Source organism: Agelaius tricolor, unplaced genomic scaffold (assembly GCF_023055355.1).
Source record: "Agelaius tricolor isolate 1412-34295 unplaced genomic scaffold, bAgeTri1.0.p SCAF_12, whole genome shotgun sequence".
NCBI classification, from domain to species: Eukaryota; Metazoa; Chordata; class Aves; order Passeriformes; family Icteridae; genus Agelaius; species Agelaius tricolor.
Genome location: NW_027269272.1, coordinates 10,387,906 through 10,407,764, shown reverse-complemented (window position 1 = coordinate 10,407,764; position 19,859 = coordinate 10,387,906). Strand labels below are relative to the sequence as shown.

The following is a 19,859-nucleotide window of genomic DNA, read 5'->3' as shown; positions in this document are numbered from 1 at the left end:
GGGAATAAAAATTTGGATAACCCTCTTTAATAGCAGGCTAAGTTAGATTGAATTAAACTTTCAGTAGGCTGGTGAATATATCCACAGTTACTGTGGCTCAGCCAATTTGCAGTAGCTTGAATTCCTTGCATCATCTGGCATGTGTAACTTTTTTGTTTTGGGTAGCAGGAAGCTGTTGGCTGCACAAATCACAGATATCTCAATTTTCACAGACTAATGGTATATCTGGACTCCTCTCTACAAAAGATAGAATGTGATATTCCTTCATGGAGATTTTGGTTTATAAAGATACAGCTGTAGAAGTATCATGTATACTTTCAGCTTAAAAGGACCCAATTCTGCAAATCATGTTCTGTTAGCTCTTTTCCAAGATAGCTCATTGACATTTCTTATTGTGTTCTTCCACACAAAAAATGCTACTCCAAATCTCAACCCTGTACTGCACAAAAGCTGTGCAATGAGCTGGCGCATCTTTCTTTTGAAAGCATTTGTAATTTCATTTTTGCACAGTAAGGAACATTGCTGCTATGAAAAACAACATCTTCTCCAAATGTAGTTCTCACCACAGCATAATAACTATAATCCCAGCATCAGATTTATCATGTTTTAATTTGACCAGATATGTCAGTAGTTTAGAGGGTTTTGCACTAATAAATTACTTCAGGTTAATGTGAAGTACCTTCAAATCATTGGAGATTTCATTGTGGAAAATGTTTTGCAAAGCTGCATATCCTCAATGGCTGCACTCCAGAGTCTGGAATTCAAATCTCATTTACCGCAAATGACTGGAAACCAGAAGATGTAGAAGGTTTTTCTAACATCCTTAATAGACTATAGGGGAAAGGGGCTGATTTTTCAATTCCTGTGTAATGCAGATGGGTTTATTCAAGAATTTAGCTGTAAATAAAGGAAATACTTGTCAGATACTAATTGGGAAATGTGCATAATATTTGAAGGCAATACTGTGAGATTTGACATGTTCTCAAGTAGTGGATACAGAGCTCACGTTGTTGCTTCTGTGTCATTTGGCAATCCCTTTCAGGTGTGATTGCAGAAGGGCTCAGTGCTGGTCTGAAACCTCCAGTTACAGAAGCCCAGTGGGAAGAGAGGAAGAGTTAAATGGATGGTGAGTGCTTTTCAAAGCCCACATATGGGCCCCTAATGGGAGTTGTGTGCATGTGGGTGGGCTCTAACCTAGGTGTTTAATGTTCAGCTGGCAAATCGATGCTCATTATCCATGGTCCTCCCTACCCTAAGCCACCACCTGGGAATCAAGCAAGTGCCTAAAAAAAGAAAATTGGAGTCTAAATATGGGCTCTTGTTTTCAAAACTATGTATTGACTTAGATAACATCTGTTTGAGTGGACTAATAGGCACTGTTTAGCTCTACATGCTTCCAGTGTGCAATTAAAAATACAGTAGCTTCCATCCTAATTTTGGTAACTGACAGTTACAATTATGAACATTGAGAGGAATAATATTTTGCAATAAAGAAGTTTTTCTTTATTGCTTTGGGGGGAGTTATTTATCCATCTGCTACATCCCGTGGCAGTCATTACTTCCCCCATTCATACAAAGGAGCTCGTTCCAGTTTCCTCCAAAGAAAAAGTTTCTATTTTGAGGAGAAAGAAAGCAAGCAAAATAGAGCAGAGAACAAATGATGTCTCTAAATATTAATGAAGGACTTGTAGTAGGTCTTGCCAAATACTGTGGACTAATCAGGCTCCTGATGGGCCACAGAGTTCCCATTGCCACAAGTAGTAGACTAAGAAACTTGGATTCTATTTCTGTCTTTGCCATTGACTGGCTGGTGTAACCCTTGGCCAGACATTTAATTCCCCTGTGGTTTTGTTTTCCCTATTACACATAGCCTGTTTTGTCTGTTTGGTTTGTAAGCTTGCCTGGACAAGGATTGTCTCTGGTGATGTTTGTATAATGCCAAGCTGACAGGGCTCCAGTCTAGGCTGGACCTTTGACGTGCTACCTGGGTATAAATGATTGTCATGTTAGTACAGTTATCAGTTATGCCAGTTCATGTTGCACTGGCAGTTTGCTTCTTTGACTCTTGTAGTGTAGGGCAACTCAGAATGGGTCTCTGTGTATTCCCACAGTGGGCATTGTTGAGCTATAGAAATAAAATAATCATAACAAAGAATTAGTTGGAGCCTTCTGTGCAATCCTGGCACCATTTGGGTTATAAAAAATTCTCCTTTTTTTGGGCTGAGTCAGTTTTGGGATAGAGATTGTCATGCTTTGAATGGGAGCCACAGTCTCTGCAAGATACCGAGTGACTGTGGCTGGTCACATCCCTTGGGTTAAACACCTCTTTTCAGAGCCATGGCATTTGCTGGCTCTGCAGGGCTGGCATGGGCTGGGTGTGCTCAGACACTGAATTACCCTGGGTCTCACCCAGTTCTCCTCTGAGCACAAGAGGAATCCCACTCCCTTTGCATGGGAATGTAAAGGGGGTGGAGATAAACTAGATGTCACACTGTTAGATTGGCTACAGATAAGAGGTTTTTAGGATCAAAGATACTCGTGGCAATTTTATGAATACAAATAAAGTCAGTGGAATATTCCTAGAAAGACTCAATGTGCTTAACTGTGTTCTAAATGGCTTTGTCCATATGCCTCTCAACTTTTCAAATGCTGCCCTACATGTGATTGCTTTCACAGGCCCTCTGAAGTCAGCCCTGCTGGTACTCACTTGTACTGCTGCTGCTGTGCAGAGTGGCAACCAAGCATGAGACCATCCTTTTGGGCTGTGAGCAGGAGATGTTCTTTTCTGCCCTGAGACATGAACAGGCAGATCTCTTCACCCACTGCATTTTAAGGTGTGCCTTTGAGAGCTTTCAGAAAGGGGATGGGAATAAAACTTAACCCATAAATGGAAACCCCCAAAACTTTGGCCTAGGGGAGAAGCTGGCACTGTTCATAAATAGAAGATTCTGAGGTGTGACTTTAGAGATTGGAGCAATGTCTGTGGCATACTTTTCATCAAGGCAAGTGGTGAGCTGTCCTGGCTGTAGCAGAAGCAATTTCACAATACTCATGGAACAGGAATAGCGCCAGAGGGAACAGTGTAGCAGGTAAGAAAATTGCCTTTGTTTTTAAGTTCTCACTTTGATAAATATATTCTTGAGCAGCTCAGATCTTGCACATTAAATAAATTATCGTGATCAGTTTGGCATGTTTCAGCAAACAGATACCATGCACTATTGATAAGAACAGTTGTAATCTGGGGAGTAATGGATTGTGTCTGAGTAAGAGATTATTATGGTCATCTTTTGGGAATATGTAAAATCAGGAAATTTGAGAAATGCATATTTGTTCAAACTGTTACAAATGGTGGCTTTTGCTAAGTATGAGGCAATTCCTGTTGCTGAGATGTGTATTTATACTTGAAGTTTTTCCACAGCAGTGTGGAGAATGAAATCTCTTATGGATTATATTGACTTAAATTACATGAATTTAGGTAAAACGTATAGGACTTTACTTGTTCCATAAAGGTTTGAAACCCCTTGTAGCACCCCATGAAATCCAGCACCTACTCATGACACTTTGCCCTTTAACTCAGCAGTGTGTGACTGCTGAGGACATGAATCTGTGATCACCTGTTTGCTTATGATGATCTGTTTTGATTCTTCTTGGAGGTGTGTACAAAATATTTCTTTTAGCTGGGATGGCCACAGTGTCCCATGTTTATACAGCAACCAGAACACTTGTTTTGTGGCTGGGCCTCTGAGAAGCTTGTGCCATTGGAAAAAGAGGGTGCAGTAAAGAAAGAAATTGTTCTGTTGATGGATTTAGTGTGGCTTTCAGTGCAAACATACACTAAATGAAATCTGGGCAGAAGTTTGGTTCTTTGGTCTTACTGTTAATTTCCAAATGTGTCCAAAAAACCTGCTTAGGGCTTGACCTTGTAAGGTGCTGAGCCCCTCTGGGAACTCCAGATATTGCTCAACACTGAACACAAATTCTTTTCTCTTAAAAGAAATGGTTGCACTTTGAACAGAGGCAGCTTGGAGTTCTCTGAAATGGCAAATGTTTTGGAAGAGGCATAAATTACTGTTGGCTTTTGCAACACTGGGCTCTTTGGAAACATTCCCCTTGAATAATATTAAAAGCAATTCCAACTTATGTAATTGAGCTCATCCCTATCATCAGCACCAATAAAAAAAACCATTTACAGATTCCAGGCTCACCAGGACCTTTCCAAGAGCTGGCATGCTCAGAGCCAAGTAACTTATAAACAATGACTATTGATCTCAGCAAGTGTGTCTGTTCTTGCAGGATGTTTGTGTGTGCTGAACTGGCACCACAGATGAAGAGCTTCACTTGCTGTTGTTATTCCTTCATTGGTATCTATCAGAATCACTACCACCACTACTGCATGATTTTATCTGCCAGTTGCTCTGGCAGATAAAATCATGCAGTGTCTGAGAGGTTACTCAGGTGTGATCTATTAATTCCTGCACAATTTATATCTATTAAGTTGTATTTTAGCTTAAGGGTTGTGAAAGTACTAAGAGTTTTAATTGTATTTTTTTGGCCTCTATGTACACCGTGTTTTGTCGTGCTACTGTAACCCTTAGAAGAATTGCCTTTACATCAGAAGATTTGAGTGTGAAGGGAACTATAGCCTTGATTTTACAAATGTATCAAGGACCTTATAAAATAAGGTTTTACCTATATGCAACACAGTCCCTACTGCAGTTTGAGCTCATTCAACTCCATCTTGTAATCTCACTAAATTTCTGTGATCCTATGGTGGACTTCCTCTGCCATTTTTCAATTCTCATGCTATTCCAAAATATGTTCCACCTGCCTCACAACAGTGGTTTGAGATGATGAGACACCTTTAGTTTCCCTGTGAGGATGGACGATACACCTAAGCCACACCATAAAAAGTCTGCCTTTTTCTTATCTAATCCTAGTGATTTTTTTTTTTTTTCATTCACATAATTGAAATCTGTTGGCTTTTGTACCAGTGGCCAACTTAAAAATATTAAATGCCCCATCTGCTTTCAGGCTGATAGCACATTCATCTTCTGTAGCAGAGCTGTCCCCTGGCCCTGTGTCTGTGCTGGCAGGTACAAACTCTTTGCAAGTGGCACAGACGAGGCCTGGCCTTGGCCTGTGTTTGTGTTTGCACCTGCAGGCTGCTTGGAGGGCTGTCCTCATTCCCCTCAGTCCTGTGTAGTCCTTCAGGACTCCTGTCACATCCTTGGTGACACAGTCATGTCCACTCTTCATGGCTTTCACTCAGGCTGCAGGACAAGTGTCTGTCAAATTAAAATAGCATGTAAAGACTTATTGTGAGGTCCTTTTGTGCTTTCTCTCTAAGTTCTTTTCCTGGATCCAAGTCATCTGCTCATCCCAAAACACACTGGATCTTGCTGCTCAGCTTTAGCTGAGAATGGCTCTTCTGCTTCCTTGTGCTTTTTGTTTATTTAGAGCTTTGTTTATTAGAGCTTGTTGTTGTTTCATTTCTGAGTATGCAATACTCAGATGGCTGCAATCCCACTGCCTAATTAACAACAAAATACCAAGAACATTGCAGTGCTTCTGAATCAACCCTTTCTCTGCATTGTTCTGTTGTGTGACTGGTTTCTCTTTGCAGACACCCATCGCTTGCAGGTGGAGGGTGAACATCACTCAGTTGTCTGAATTAAGGGCCTAAAGAGTTTAGGAAATAGTGGAAGACACTACAGAGGTATGTAAATACCCTTAAGATGTAAACTCAAAGTAATTTTCTCATTTTCTGGAAGCTGCAGCTTCTGTGAAGCTTCAGAATCTCTGTTCTCCCAGGCAGAAGACAACAAATACATTTTTTTACACTGAGCACCATGTGGTGTATTCAGTGAGGCTGTGCAGGGCTTTAAACTTCTTGCAAGAGATCTGTTGCACTGTGTGTAAAATAAAACTTCCTTGTACCCTTACTAACCTTCTAGACTCTAGGAAACATCTTCCTTAAAGACAGAACTAGGAGAAGGAACAACTTCTACAACTATGGAGAAGGAAAAGAAAGGTACATAGCCTTTGTAATACCCATGCAATATGAATTCATCCTGCCTCAGAAGGGTAAAAAATTGCGAGTGAGAGAAGAGCAAAGATGCTTGTTCTGGGCTTTTAAGTTGATATTTGCCCTTTTTGCATGTTTGCAGGATCACCATCTGCATAATTGAATTGGCAAATGCATAAAGCTGTAGTCAAAGCCTTTGTTTTGTATTGCACAATGAGATATTGTATTTCATTTCTCCTGTAAGATGCTTTATACTATTCCAGAGTGCCTTAGCCAGCTTTTTCTGGCTCAAAGCAAATAGTTTTAATAACTGAGACTGACCAAAAGGATGTTGTCTTCTTCTGTAGTTTAGGCATGAGGTATGATAGCTCACTTTGTTACTGTCAAAGAATGGATTTTTTTATTCCATTGGCAACATGCTTAATTCTGGATCTTGTTATTCTGCTCTGCCTCTGATGCCATTTGCCAGGATAGAAAGAGGAGAGGGAAGAGGAATTTTGCCTTTGAATGCTCTGCTGAAGTCACTCAGTTTTATTGAGAGGCAAAAAATGTTTGGTCCTATTTGGAAATTAGTTCTGCAAATTGACTGACACATTGCTGGAAGAATAAATAGTAAAATACAGGGTTGCTTGTCTATATCTGACAATGTAGATTTCTTGTGAAAAACTGAAGTACTGGATAGCACCCAAATGTAAAATCTTGTCCTGGCTAAAAACTGAAGTGTTCTTAAAATCAGCTTCATCTGATTTTGGCTGTAGGCTGAAAGGGCTAGAAGTTCAGACTCATTCCTACAATCACTTGGTGAGATTGCAACTCCTCACCTTTCTGGTGAAACCATCCTGTTCGATTAGGACTTGATTATCTTTTCAAATCACTTTTATGTGAGGAAAATACCACTGAAATACCTGTTGCACACTGTCATTCTGGGAGCAAAATGTCGCTGGCTGATGCCTCTGCTGCCCTTTCTGCCCTGCTCCACACGGCCCTGCCATGCCAAGGGGCTGTGGCTGTGCTGTCACTGCATCTCTGGGGTCCTGCCTTCCCATTCAGGAGATTTTTCATTTGCATTCTGGATGAAATGTCCTGAGCAAATGTCTTTGGGAACATGGGGCTTGGTGTGGTCATGGCTTTTCATTTGAGGTCTGTTTTTTGGGGTGTGTGTCCTCTGTGGCTAAAGATGGGATGGCAGCTGAGGGGATGGAACAGAGCTGCACTAAACTGCCTGGGCACACAGGGATCACTGGGATTCTGCTAATGTGGGACTCTTAGTCCCTCAGCCAGGGCTTTCTCACCTTAGCTTGTGTGCTGTCACAGCTACAGTGTGATACGTGCCTGCTTTGGCTGGATGTGCTCCTGCTCCTGGGAGAACTACAGCACCTCAGGCCATCAGAGCTCCCACCTGGAGATGTGGGCTCCCAGACCAGCAAGGTGGGTACTCACACGGGCAGGGCAGCACCCAGTACCTTTGGATAGGTTGCTAATTACCAAAACCCCTCTGTCAAGAAGGCTGAATAAGATTTTTAGACAGGTTAGATCCAATTCATTTTATTTGGGAGTAATGCAATGCTGCCTTTTGGTAGCAATAGTCAGTTTCATGTAACTGTTTGGGAAGGATGGACTTGTCCTGATGGCAGGTGTCACCAGTTCCAGGGGCTTGGACTACATGCCTCAAGTTGCTGAGAAAGTCTCAGATCCAAACATATCCCACAAAGGAAGTGCTTGAAGAACAGGATGTGAATTTTCCAGTTCTGGCTGATTACAATCAAATTTTGTAATGAATCCAGAGCGGGAGTTGCTATACATTTTTTCAGATTCTGCTCAGACTGTATGCTTAGACTACAGTGTGTCGCTTTTCTAAATGGGAAGTCTATGATTCCACAATTTTTGGCTGTGTAAGCCACCTCCAGCTCTGTGCAACAGGATGGTGGGCTCTCTTTGGTGTGTTGATATGCACATATGGTACAGAGACAGTTGGTGAATTCTAAGGGAATGACCTTCAGGACTGACATGCTTCTATATTTTCATGATTTTGGCATGCTGTGGTGGGTTTGTTCATTCCTCTTTCATCTCCTCTGAGTGAAAAACTCTGCAGTCTTCCAGACAGCGTCTCTCTCTGTCTCTCTTTCTCTCGCTCACTCCGACCATCTGTTCCCAGATTACAGATTTCTCTGCATGAGTACCAGGTAACAGACGTGACTTCGCCCAATAACTACAGCAAAAAAGGCTTTCACACACTCTCCACAATCTGTGAACATATGATCAGTCTAGGATAACATGTCGTGCCAAACACACACCAGAGACATTTCTATGCAGTAGCAGAATGAACCCTGAAATCAGGTACTTGGCAACACCAAACCTGACATTTCCTCTGCGTGGTTTGAAAAGAGCCCTCTGTGCCCACAAGAAAGTCTGTGTTCCTGCCCTGGTGCCTTTTACTCAGGGGTAGAAGAATAAAATCCTTCTCTCAGGTTTTGCTTAAAGAGAAGCTGGTAATATCTCACTGCCCCGTGTCAGTCCTTGAGGCTGGTGTGGGAATGAGGTCTCTGCTCTCTACTGGCAGCTCCATAATGAGCATTTGCCAAGTGATGGGAGACATCATCATTTTATCCATCTTTTATTGTCTTCACTGGATTCCTGCTCATTCTGGGTGGGAGTAGGATATAAAGACAGACTGATATCCTATACATAAGCGTGTGTATGTAATAAATCTTCAGTTGTATATCTGAGCACTTTTATCCCCTCTCCCATTGTCACAGCAGCCCTTAAAGGACCCTAATGAAACTGAATATTAAAGCAGGTGTTTTTTTTTTTTTTTTGACTTGAGGAAGCTGCTGCTCACTTACTCAATGGCCATTGAACCCTGAATTGCCTGAACCCTCTACTGCTCTTTTAAAATTTATTTCCTGTAATGGTGGAAAAGTTAGGGAGCTGACTTGAAGCTGAGGACCCATGTGTGGGTACTAAAGATAGATAAAGCACAAAGCAGTGGTTTGTTGAGCTATCACATGATTCGTGGGCCAAGGTTAGTCTTTATCTCTGCTGCAGGATATGTACTGCAACAGGTTCCAACAAACTGGTAATATATTTATTTTTTGATAAGTAGGTGTGTATTTTAAATGTCTCATGTTAGTCTTGTCTACTCCAGTGACTTGAAATAAGAAAAAGATCTTAGACAAATTAGTACCCAAGAGAAACTGTTACAGAAGCTAGAAGGGAATTTGCTACTAAATATTCCTTTTAAATGCCTTTTACAATATTATTTACTATCCCTTATATTTCTGATGAGAAAAATAATTGGTCATCTGCTACACAGCACTACAGGAAAAAATACTTTGAACAACTCAAGACCTGAGTGCACAAAGTTTTCCCAAAAGTGAGAGAACTTCAATAGGTTGTATCGATGTGCACTGGCAACCACAGAAACAAAACTATAAAATAATGTTCAGAGAGTTGGGATGCACATGATGTATTCATGTATTATTAACCTGCCTCATATGGCCCTGCTTGAGTCTTGTTTCCCAAGAGCCAACATCCACTGTCATGGTTACAATGTGAAAAACAAGAGTGGTGGAACAGTATTATAACTGAGACAAGTCTCAGTTGGAAAAAGAATGCTTCCCCTGATGGGTGGGATCCAGGACAAAAGACACTGAGTGTGTACAATTTGCAAGCTGTGAGTGTGTGAGCTATTGCTGTGTGCTTGCCTGGGACCCCATACCTGCTGCTCTATGCTTAATTTAGGGGTGTGCTGCTTTGGGGATAAGCTTACATGTCTTCTGAATGTCTACAAATGTTTACTTATTTAACAGATATCATCATTTACTGTGCTGCTTTGTGTCTCAAATAGACAAATCTAATGAGGCATTGTTGATGTTAAGGCTCCATTTTATATCCCATAGTACAGGTGACTTTTATCATATGGTACAGAAGTTACCAGCAAGCTCCCAGTTAAAACACAACCTTGGTCTGATGCTTGACAGACACTTGCCACACTGAAAGAGTTTCTCTTCTGGTTTTGCCCTGTTTGCTGTGTGCTATCAGCTCCTATTGGGTCCTAAAGAGAATTTCACACACTAGAAGAGCAGTAGGAGATGCAGTAGGGTAATTAAGTGGAGGTTGACCTCACATTTCCTCAAAGTGTTAAAATATTTTAGCCAGTCAGTACTGCTTGGGCTTCACTGAGAAACTGGAGAAGGCTGTTCTGAGAGCTGGGCAGAGACCCTGGGCTGTATCTGTGGGGTTGGCTGATGATGTGAGTGCATTGGGTGTGCAGGGCTGAGCTTGGGACACGGTACTGCCCTGTCCCTCCCTGGGGTACACCAAAGGAAGGGCTTTCTCCACGTCCCTCTCTTCAAAGCAGGCATCATTTTCCCAGGGAGTTTGGACTTGTTTCTAGAGCCTAGAGGTAAAAGTGCAGTGTGTTTCTGGTACCCAGCACAGGAAAACTTGTCTATTCCAGGTTTTGTCTGAGGCAATTCTCCTGTGCAATCAGAGCAGCAAACAGTTGCTGAGCATAAAGACACACAAATATTTGAGAGTGAAATGTAGTTATAGACTAATACAAAAGAAGATTTTCACTGTAAACAAATCATTCATTGCTATTCTTTCCTGAAGATTAGCTCTCAATTTGGAAGAAATCTCCATTTATCCAAGGCACCCTCCTGCCTCTGCATTGGAGGAAACAGGCAAAGCAGTTATTTAAGCTAGGTAATATCTTTGTCAGAAGAATTGCTGTGTTCTGAAAATCAAACTGATCTGGGTGTGATTACCTCTGTGAAGAGGTTTATGTTTTCAGCATGAGGTAGAAGGTGTTAAATAAGTGTTGACTCAGGCTTCTGCCTTTTCTCTCTAATTTCCCACATCTTAATTCTTTACTTTGGGCAACTGCTTCTGAAACTTGAAACTGAATCTTCATTTTAATGTTCTTTTTTGTGCTTCTTTCACTACTTCATCCACATCTTTCTGCTTTAATGCTACAATAGTGTGTAGGAGGATTAGTTACGCTGATTAAAAAAAATAAAAACCAGAGCAAGAATGAATTAATCTACAAGCCAGACACCTTCATTAAGTAAAGTAGGGAGAATAATATATATAATTAGCACGACTTCTGCTTACTGTATGCTCTAATGTAATATATTAGCCATCTCATTATTTTAAAATATTAATTGCCTTGAAATTGGTAGCTACTGTTGTTAATAGCCAATTAGGGCTACTCTTAAAAGGGAGCTATTTACTGATAATAATTAAATCTTAGAAAATTGGGGTACTTAGCCACATTTGCTTTCATACTCTTTGTTTATTCCTTTTCAGAATCTATAATTTAATGTTTCTCCCTTTAAACAGAAGGGCAAAGAGAGACAAACTCATGTTCTATAAAAGGTATTTACGTTAGTAAAAAATAGAGCAAAAGACCTTTTATTCTCCTTTTTGTTAATATAAGTGTCCAAATACTCAGTAAAGCACATGGTGGAATGGAAGACCATCTGTCTACTGCTCTCTGCAGTGCTCTTTGCATTGTACCTGTGCTCCACAGCAACATGATTGATACCAGCACAGCCTCTGCCTTATTCCTGGAAGTATTTTTCTCATTTAATGGTTATGTTCTCAGAACGGAGATCACATTCCTGTTCACCAAGCTCCAGTTCTGCAAAATCTGTTCTCCTGTTTCACTCAAAACTTATGCATCCATGTCCTTCCATGTTATCATAAATTGTTATTTATTATAAAATAATAATAAATATATGTTATATATTATGTTATTACACACAGCTTATTGCATGGTGGGTAGGGGGAAGGGCTAGAGAAAGCTAATTTTTTTGGCATTTAATTCTGCATAGAGAAAGGGATATACAGAATTGCCCAATTGTGACTGAGAGCTTTGGCAGCTATGAAGGCTATAGATAATTTTCTTTTCTGCTGTCATAGCTGGACATTTACAGAACCTACAGAGAAGACAGTGGCAAATATTCTCTGAATAACAGAAATATGGGTTGTTCTGTCATTTTCCCTGGTTGGTGTGCTTGTCCTGAGCAGCAGGATGTGACATCTCCCTGAAACAAGGACATGATGGATACAGGAAATTCAGCACTCCCCAGTCCTCCCTGTCAGTGGGATCCTAATTTAGTATCTCCTATTGATAACTAGTTTGGCTGAGATTTCTAAAGAAATCTAAAGAATTAGGGGCTGCTGGTGAGCTTCTAACCCTCTTTAGGTCTTTTTCAGCCCCCTTGCTCTCATTTCCAAGGGCAGTCACTGTTGCACAGTGTGCAGTGGCTCTCAGGGTCCCAAGTGAGCAAATCAGACTCAGAAGAAACCCACCAGCAGCTGGCACTTCAGTGGCCCAGTCTTGCCTTGGTTAAAATAAGCCAAATCTGTTAAGCAGAGAGGCTTCCAGTTAGTCTAGTTGTGATCTATTGACTGTTCTCTGGATATGACTGAAATGAAAAGGAAAACTCTTCATACCAGGGCAGACTTTGATGGAACATGAGCTGTGCTTTGCAAATCTATCAGAGGTCTTTGAAGAGGTCAATAAGAAAGTGAATAAGGGTGAGCTGCTTGTTTCACTTGTACTTCTGAAAGGCTTTTCATGAAGTCCTGTGCCAAAGAATTTTAAAGGAAATAAAGAGAAATTGGAATGAAACTCAATAATGGAATTCTGGATAACCTGTGCTGGGGTCTGTCCTGGTAAAAACACCATAAACTGCTGGGACAAGAAGGTGAACAGACAGGTGAGACAGTTTGGAGACAACAGGAAATCAGCTATTCAGGGTAGAGAATATGAAGGCCACCTATCAGGAAGCACAGAAGTACCTTAGGACACCATGTGGGCAAATGAAATTTAATATGCACAAATCTGAACCGATGCATGTGGGAAAAAGCAATCCTAAATTCACATACAAAATTATAGACTCTGATCTGACCTTTACAACTCAAGATCACAATCCTGGGATTATAATAGTTTGTTCTATTAAAACTTTGTCTCTATGTTGTGAGGCAGCCAAAATGTTAACCAAGTGTTAAATGAGGGAAAAACTAGAGAGCAGCTCTAAGAATCAGTGTTCATCCACGTGCTAAAGAGTGCACATAATTCCAGTCCTTTCACCTCAAACAGAATGTGATACAACTGGGACATGCTCAAACAAGTCCAAGCAGGGTGGAATTACTTCATAAGAATGATCTGTGGATGCTTGGACTGTTCAGTTTAAAACTGTGACAGACTTACTGAAGAGCACAATGGGCAAAGCTGGGTCTTTGCTGTCTCTTCTAATGCAAAAGATGCAAAAGAACCATTGAATGAAGGCTGTAGGAGCCAAGTTCAAAGGAAATCAAATAAAGTTTGGTTTCTTCATGCAGCAGGCAGTAGATGTGTACCTTTTTTCAAAGGATGTAGGGGCTGCTCTAACTTTACATGGATTCAAGGAAAGACTGCACAACCTTCTGGATGAGAAATTAAGTAAGAACTATTACATTGCAGAAACTGAAACCACTCAGAAAATCCTAGCAGGTAAAAATAGTTGTTCTGTGGGACAACCTGTGTGCCATACATACATGCCCTCTTTCTGCTTTTCCCAGCTCAGCTCCTTGGAAACCCTGCTGGAGATAAACCCTGGGGTTAGTGGGCATTTGAGATGATCCACTGTGGATCTCAATATTCTAACACCACTGCTCTTGTGCCTTACTGGTGTCAGGAGAGGTCTGGGCTGTGTATGAAGGGCTGGGGGGTAATGAGATACTTTTTTCTTTCCCATTATTGCATGCTGTGATATATAATCTGTTGTTTAGCCAGCAGATGATCACCTGGTCCTTAACTGACCAAACCTGCCGTGCCAGTAAAAGCACAATTTTAAACTATGCTCTAAAAATGAGACACCTCTGCTGTATGGGGCAAAGCTGCAGCAAGTAGATGTAACAGTTGACAGACCTGAGAGACCCAGAGTCTTATTAGATACCCCAGAACAAATAAAAAAGTCTTTCATATTGCCCATGAGGAAAAGCTATTAGAAACTGTGATAGTATTTCCTTCATTGTGAATTTATTTCTCGTATTTCATAGATAGACCAAAGCAGGATAAAAATCTGGCTTTTGCAGAAATGATATTATAAAATAAGTTGAACAGAATCAGATGAGCTCTGATTGCTTGTTCCTAATTTCCAGCAATATACTGCTATTGCAGAATGAAAATGTACCTTAGTGAATTCGTACCTTTAAAGCACAAGTCCAAAGAAAGGACAGTGTGTAAACTGTACCAATGGTGCAGGACCTGTGCAGGCAGTGGTGGGAGCAGTGTTGCTCTTGGGGCTCAGAGAAACCAGCACATTAGCAGCAAATTAACATTCTGGATTCTAAAAGAGTTTTAACCTGGTGTGAAATAACATGAAAAATACAGCTGTTATGTTCTATTTCATCATTAAATCAGTTTGGAAGATTTGGGTAGCTTTGGTGTTTTGGACCAGGTAATACAGAATTCATGTTTGTTAAATTCTTCATTTTTACTGGTTTAAAATCTCAACTTCAGCAATTTTAGTTGTGTTGTAAATATAAAGTCCAGAGATAGAAATAAGGAAAGGCTTATGGTAAGAGATGCTGGTTTTCATGGGGTGTGTTGAGAAATGTTTTGAAAAAGAAATGGACACTTGAATTATAAAACCCCACAATCAAGTAGAATGAAATTATTTGAATTTCTAAGTGTGATTCCTTACATCTTGAAGACAGAAATGAAAAATGTCCAAAACTTACCCAGTTGAAGAAAAAAACCCAAATAACAAAAATAATTAAATTATACAAAATAAAGAAAAGCAACTTGACTTATGGCACTCCAGTTGCAAAATGTCTGTCTTCAGGGAAGACATATCTGCCATGATACAAAACACATTATTGGAGGGGGTGTTCCTTAAGAAAAGACAAAGGGAACTTCCATTAGGCTCTGATTGTCATTGTGTTAAAAAAATTAGATTACTGAGATATTTCATTAAAAAGAATTCTGTCACTTGAAACATTGATTTCTTGGCTAGTTTAAGGTTGTTCTGCTTTTGAGACAGAAGAGGTGACTATAATCATTTTCTCTGACCCTATAAATAAAATGGGCCATAGAAATTCACAAAATTATTCAAGCCACAAGCTTTTGGAAAAGTGCCCAGTCCTGAAAAATAAAGTGTCTCAAAATACCAATAAAATAATGTCTGGACAATATTTGACACTTATATTTGAGGAGAGGCTGTTAAGGAGAGGCTAAAAGGTCTTGAAGAGGCCCAACCTCTTCTTTTGGTTTTGGTCTTTCTTTTTTAATGGTGGTGTCAGATGGCTGTAGTTGATGTCAATAAAGTATTACCATACAAGAAAAATACAGGGAACATTACAAGCATCTTCCCAAAATTTTCTTACACCCCACTTCCTCCACCTCCATGATATATTACCTGGAGTTGTCTTGGCCCTGGCACCTTTTACCCTTTGAAATGTGCTTACTTCCTTTTTTTAAGCGCAGGGACCCCCTGGAGAATGTACCTCAGACAATGCATCCCAAACCTGAAATCAGTTGTAGGGAAAGCTGGGACTCCCACAAAGTTCACTCCTGTGCTTAATTCAGAAGTCAAAATGGATTTGAATAACTTAATACAGTTAAGGAAACTGAAATAGCACAGAGCTCTTATGAAACACTTAAACAAAGGTTTACAAACTTTCTCCAGAGACAGAACTAAGGTGGGTACTGTAATCTTATAGGAGTTTGTTTATGAAATGGCTCAAGAGACAAAACTGTAAAACGAATTATGAACTCCTTCCACCCATACCCAAATTTCCATGTGAAAAGGTGCACCAATACAGTTCCTTCTTCCTTATTATGGTATTTATCTTGTCTGTTTTATGATTTATTCCCCTATAAAGTTGAATTTGGATATTTGGATTATTATTTCCTTTAGGAAAATCCTGTAGCAGTTCTTATACACCTCACAGAACAGACATTCATGCAAATAAAGACAAATCATCTTAAATGTCTTTGTTGTACTCTGTGCTTTGCACTTTTGAACAACAGGTAAAGATTTTTCTAGAGTTTGATCCTGTAATGGTCCATCTCTTGCCTTCTAGGCTCCTAAGCTTCAGTATGACATTTAGCCTTGCTTCCTCTCCTTCTTTCCCTGCCCTAGTACCCACTCTAACTTACTTTGCAATACCTACTAGGACACAGGGGTATTACTATGTGAACAAAGTACTTGGAAAAACTAAAAAAAACCCCACATTCCCCAAGCTATCTGTATCCAATGAAACCAGTAATTTTTTTACAGAACTAGGACAGTGGAAACCACAAAACATTTCAGTTCCCATTCAGCTCCAGCCCACAAACACACAGCTCAATGCAAGTCCTCAAGTGAATACAACTTACTCTCTTTGACCTTTACACATTGGAAAACCTACTCTTAACTACCAAAATTAATAACCTTTCCAGCCATCTTCACTGATAAAAAAAACACACATACCATTTGTATGTTCTCCTAGGAGAAAGAAACACCATTTCAGGAATCTACCTGCCTATAATTAGAAAAGATTGCTGGTGTCCAAGGTGGAGATAATAAGTAGAATAATGACATGTTATGTTGTGCTGAACTGAGGCTATGTGACAAGAACTTAAACTGTGATGGAGTGGCAAAGCTCCTTTTCATACTTATTGTTAATGAGGGTACAGCACTATGCTGAAATGGCTTACTCCTGTTTTGCATTGAAGTGAGGGGGACCTCTAATTTAAGGAGCACAAATTCTCTTTAGAAGATATTACTAATGTTCCTAACGTTTCCAGTTACTGAAATCCAGATTTTTATATTGTGCCTGCAGCTTGTTGCAGTCGTTATAAATTGTACAGAGCTTCTTGGTCCAAGGTGTGTGTAAGCAGTATCTGAGAGCAGTCATCAACCCTGTGCACCCTGAAAGGTGAGTTAAGCAAAGCTGGGGCTCCCACAGATCTGATCTCCTAGCTGAGTGTTCCTGGGTGGGAGGGCTCCTGCAGGAGCTCACTGGTGAGGGTCTGTGGGGTGCTGTGTGTGCACATCACTGCTCTGCTCCCTGTGTGGCACAGGGAATGGCTGCTATGGCCATGCCTCTCAAACAAACACCACCCCTTCCATCCACCCAAACCCCCCAGCACCAAACCTTGAGAGATGACTCTTTCTGGTGTACTTGTGACACACAGAGGTGGACAGTGCAGTGGCAGAGGATTGTTGTGCAGCTCCTTCAGTTTTACCTTCAATGCAAGTTCTCTGAAGGGCCCTGTGAATTACATGAGGATGGATCTTTTTAGGATACTATACATATCAGGCAAGTTAACCCTGATTTATGCAGAAAGAAGTGATTTCTCCTCTTAATAGTGTGCTGAGCTTGAATTTAATTTGCAGTGAGGTAAAAGTCTTGAAGACTTGAAGAGTCATATTTTCTTCAAGGCAAGACTGGCTTACTGGACTTGTTCAGTAAGCCAGTCTTGCCTTGAAGAGAATATGTTTTAGCTTTTGAGCTTTTGTCACAAAACTGAATTTCCTGAACCATTACAGGAAAGGAAGTGCTGTTTTGTATAAAAACCAGCACTTGCTGAATTAGGAACTGACCTACGTGTTTCTTATTCACTCCAAAGTAAGTCTTGTTTTGCCTTGTATTTCCAAACATATTTAAGTGGGTTACATGTACTGTCACTTCATCCTGTGGCAGCTGCTGCTGCAGTGAGAGGCTGGGAGGCCTTTGCTGGGGATGCAGGGAGGAACCTCTGCACAGGCTGCATCCAGCAGAGCATGTACTGCCCACTTCCAAGGGCATACCTTCTTTTCCTGACACTTCAGACTGGTGAAGCCCATGTCCAAGTGTGCTAATAATTACCTAAAATTATATTCTAAGTGGCTTTTAAGCCTGTTGCCAGGCTTCAAATTACAAATGATCTTGGCACCTAGTGCATTATTACAATGTTTTTGTCTGTAAACAAAGCAAGCAGATTTCAAGTCAGCATCAAAGACACATGATTTTGAGATACCAAATAGGTTTTTTCATGGTCCTGCTGATGCAAGGGATCACATTTAACCTGTGGAAAGATTAATACAGATATCATATGACACCTTCTCTGTGACCACTGCTAAAGCACAGTGCTTTGTTGTGTCATCCTTCACCCATTTGTCAGCCATACCTAATTGATTAGGCTACTGTAACATTTTTATTCTGCATGTGAAGTTCCCTCCTCAGCAATCTCTCCCTCCCAAAATGTACATTCATCATTAATTACAAAATCAATGGGAGAGATGGTCTGGACATATACAATTGATAGCTTCCCTCTTCAGATTAGCATAACCTCCCAATTCATTACGTGGAGTGAATAACACAGTTGCTGCCACCATGAAAACGGGCAGGTCACCTGCTGTAAATTTCTTAACAAAACATGGTGTCAGGAGCCTTTTCATTTGCTGAGTGTTTACTGTGTGTTTGGAGGAGTCCATCCTCTTTCTAAGCTCCTCTCTTGGCAAAGAAACAATCATAAATTTAGACAAATAATTGCTTAAATGTTGAAAGACTGAGAAGTTCCATCTGAAAGCTCCAGTGCTTAAAGTGAATCCTGCAGAGTGCTGACACTGCAACTGTGAATAAGATATAAAAAAAAGATGAAAGGATAAAAAAATTTGGTCCCTATGAACCCAGTAATGTTTATTGCATGAGAAAGGTAATGGGAATTTAGGCCACAGTGTGCATACTTTCCTGTGTTTCAGCATATTAAAACATTGAAATCTCCCAGATTTTTTTTTATTTTTTTCTTTCTCTGTACTATATTTGGATTAGAGTCTTCCATTCCCCTTTTCTCAAAGAAAATATGCTTCCAGTCACATTTTCCAAAATAGCCTCTCTGGTCTTTTAGTAGCTACCCACTTATAACTTTACAAGTCAGGTCAATTATGAAATAGATGCAACATTTCCTGTAAGAGTCAGAAATTTAGCCAACATTAAATAAGTATTCCCTTAATATAATGATAGAAGAATATAAATTTTTTTAAAATTACAATTGATGATCAGGCTCTAATACTGTTCTCCATGTTGTACCTTACTTCAGTAGCTTCACTAAAATTAATTTGACACCTTGGGGAATAAGGAGATGGACAACTAAGTCCTCCTGTCATTGCCAGGACACTGGAATCTTTATGCTGAATAAAGCTTATCACAAGATCTACCTATATATGAAGCATGTATATCTTAAATTATAAAATAGGAAAGATGATTTAGCCATTTAAGTAAAGGGAATGTATGCTTTCAATTCCCATAAACATTAACAGAGATTTTATTGGAGTTTTAGGGGGAGTAAAACATCATTCCAAATTAATTGACTGCAAGAGAGCCATTCACCTCAGCAGGATTTGGACCAGGTTTCAAGTGATTTAGTGACTTTAATGGACTTTATTCTAGGGATTATAAAATCAAGCCTTGTAATGTTTAAATTGGGGTTATAAAATAAAGGTAGGAACTGAACTGAAGCATTATTAGAAAAATGTCATCTGTAATAAATAAATTAGGTACAATACCTGAAGCAAGACTAATACTAGTATTTACAACAAAATTCAGGCCAGACTATGAATAAGAATACTGATAATTGTCTTCCTTGTTATTAAATGGTATTGTATTTATCTATGTGTTAGAGGTCAATGGAATATACAGATGGTTAGATATATCTGGGTTAAGGATGCCTTAACCCAGATATATCTAGTTTGGTGTGAACAGAAAGTTATGATCTGATTTTATTAGTACTTCTGGATTGTCCTTTGAACTAATTTTGCAAAACTCCCAATGTGATTGCCATCCACGGGTTTTATTTAGATCTCAGTGAGGA

General features: G+C 40.0%; 2 long non-coding RNA genes across 3 annotated transcripts in view; one reads left to right on the top strand and one right to left on the bottom strand.

The window, feature by feature from the left end:
- LOC139594897 (uncharacterized) overlaps positions 1–1,167 on the top strand; it is a 156,391-nt gene extending 155,224 nt beyond the window's left edge. The window contains exon 3 of the long non-coding RNA XR_011680770.1: positions 1,043–1,167. This is a non-coding gene — a long non-coding RNA (uncharacterized lncRNA). The remainder of the gene's footprint in view (positions 1–1,042) is intronic.
- The window catches only part of LOC139594896 (uncharacterized), a 94,766-nt gene that overhangs the window by 42,426 nt on the left and 32,481 nt on the right, over positions 1–19,859 (bottom strand). For both annotated transcript variants that reach the window (XR_011680768.1, XR_011680769.1), the window contains one exon: positions 17,162–17,278. This is a non-coding gene — a long non-coding RNA (uncharacterized lncRNA). The remainder of the gene's footprint in view (positions 1–17,161; positions 17,279–19,859) is intronic.